This window comes from Thunnus maccoyii, chromosome 10 (assembly GCF_910596095.1).
Source record: "Thunnus maccoyii chromosome 10, fThuMac1.1, whole genome shotgun sequence".
NCBI lineage: Eukaryota > Metazoa > Chordata > Actinopteri > Scombriformes > Scombridae > Thunnus > Thunnus maccoyii.
In genome coordinates this window covers 342,501-345,000 of record NC_056542.1, presented here as the reverse complement: position 1 = coordinate 345,000, position 2,500 = coordinate 342,501, and the positions used below count along the sequence as shown (strand labels likewise).

Sequence of the window (2,500 nt, the reverse complement as noted above, 5' to 3'; positions counted from 1 at the left end):
GTGTCAAAGGACTGGTGTGTTACGTGTCGAAGGACCAGTGTGTTACGTGTCAAAGGACCGGTGTGTTACGTGTCGAAGGACCGGTGTGTTACTTGTCAAAGGACCGGTGTGTTACGTGACCAGTGTGTTACGTGTCAAAGGACCGGTGTGTTACGTGTCGAAGGACCGGTGTGTTACTTGTCAAAGGACCGGTGTGTTACGTGACCAGTGTGTTACGTGTCAAAGGACCGGTGTGTTACGTGACTAGTGTGTTACGTGTCAAAGGACCGGTGTGTTACGTGACCAGTGTGTTACTTGTCAAAGGACCGGTGTGTTACGTGACCAGTGTGTTACGTGTCAAAGGACCAGTGTGTTACGTGACCAGTGTGTTACGTGTCAAAGGACCGGTGTGTTACGTGACCAGTGTGTTACTTGTCAAAGGACCGGTGTGTTACGTGACCAGTGTGTTACGTGTCAAAGGACCAGTGTGTTACGTGACCAGTGTGTTACGTGTCAAAGGACCGGTGTGTTACGTGACCAGTGTGTTACGTGTCAAAGGACCGGTGTGTTACTTGTCAAAGGACCGGTGTGTTACGTGACCAGTGTGTTACGTGTCAAAGGACCAGTGTGTTACGTGACCAGTGTGTTACGTGTCAAAGGACCAGTGTGTTACGTGACCAGTGTGTTACGTGTCAAAGGACCGGTGTGTTACTTGTCAAAGGACCGGTGTGTTACGTGACCAGTGTGTTACGTGTCAAAGGACCAGTGTGTTACGTGACCGGTGTGTTACTTGTCAAAGGACCGGTGTGTTACGTGACCAGTGTGTTACGTGACCAGTGTGTTACGTGTCAAAGGACCAGTGTGTTACGTGACCAGTGTGTTACGTGTCAAAGGACCAGTGTGTTACGTGACCAGTGTGTTACGTGTCAAAGGACTGGTGTGTTACGTGTCGAAGGACCAGTGTGTTACGTGTCAAAGGACCGGTGTGTTACGTGTCGAAGGACCGGTGTGTTACTTGTCAAAGGACCGGTGTGTTACGTGACCAGTGTGTTACGTGTCAAAGGACCGGTGTGTTACGTGTCGAAGGACCGGTGTGTTACTTGTCAAAGGACCGGTGTGTTACGTGACCAGTGTGTTACGTGTCAAAGGACCGGTGTGTTACGTGACTAGTGTGTTACGTGTCAAAGGACCGGTGTGTTACGTGACCAGTGTGTTACTTGTCAAAGGACCGGTGTGTTACGTGACCAGTGTGTTACGTGTCAAAGGACCAGTGTGTTACGTGACCAGTGTGTTACGTGTCAAAGGACCGGTGTGTTACGTGACCAGTGTGTTACTTGTCAAAGGACCGGTGTGTTACGTGACCAGTGTGTTACGTGTCAAAGGACCGGTGTGTTACGTGACCAGTGTGTTACGTGTCAAAGGACCGGTGTGTTACGTGACCAGTGTGTTACGTGTCAAAGGACCGGTGTGTTACGTGACCAGTGTGTTACGTGTCAAAGGACCAGTGTGTTACGTGACCAGTGTGTTACGTGTCAAAGGACCGGTGTGTTACGTGACCAGTGTGTTACGTGTCAAAGGACCGGTGTGTTACGTGACCAGTGTGTTACGTGTCAAAGGACCGGTGTGTTACGTGACCAGTGTGTTACGTGTCAAAGGACCAGTGTGTTACGTGACCAGTGTGTTACGTGTCAAAGGACCGGTGTGTTACGTGACCAGTGTGTTACGTGTCAAAGGACCGGTGTGTTACGTGACCAGTGTGTTACGTGTCAAAGGACCGGTGTGTTACGTGACTAGTGTGTTACGTGTCAAAGGACCGGTGTGTTACGTGTCAAAGGACCGGTGTGTTACGTGTCAAAGGACCGGTGTGTTACGTGACCAGTGTGTTACGTGTCAAAGGACCGGTGCGTTACGTGACCGGTGTGTTACGTGTCAAAGGACCGGTGTGTTACGTGACCAGTGTGTTACGTGTCAAAGGACCGGTGTGTTACTTGTCAAAGGACCAGTGTGTTACGTGACCAGTGTGTTACGTGTCAAAGGACTGGTGTGTTACGTGTCGAAGGACCAGTGTGTTACGTGTCGAAGGACCGGTGTGTTACTTGTCAAAGGACCGGTGTGTTACGTGACCAGTGTGTTACGTGTCAAAGGACCGGTGTGTTACGTGACCAGTGTGTTACTTGTCAAAGGACCGGTGTGTTACGTGACTAGTGTGTTACTTGTCAAAGGACCGGTGTGTTACGTGACTAGTGTGTTACTTGTCAAAGGACCGGTGTGTTACGTGACCAGTGTGTTACGTGTCAAAGGACCGGTGTGTTACGTGACCAGTGTGTTACGTGTCAAAGGACCAGTGTGTTACGTGACCAGTGTGTTACGTGTCAAAGGACCGGTGTGTTACGTGACCAGTGTGTTACGTGTCAAAGGACTGGTGTGTTACGTGACTAGTGTGTTACGTGTCGAAGGACTGGTGTGTTACGTGACCAGTGTGTTACGTGTCAAAGGACTGGTGTGTTACGTGACTAGTGTG

General features: G+C 50.2%; 1 protein-coding gene across 1 annotated transcript in view; it reads right to left on the bottom strand.

Moving 5' to 3' along the window:
• The window catches only part of thbs3a (thrombospondin 3a), a 62,786-nt gene that overhangs the window by 21,168 nt on the left and 39,118 nt on the right, over positions 1 to 2,500 (bottom strand). The window lies entirely within an intron of this gene.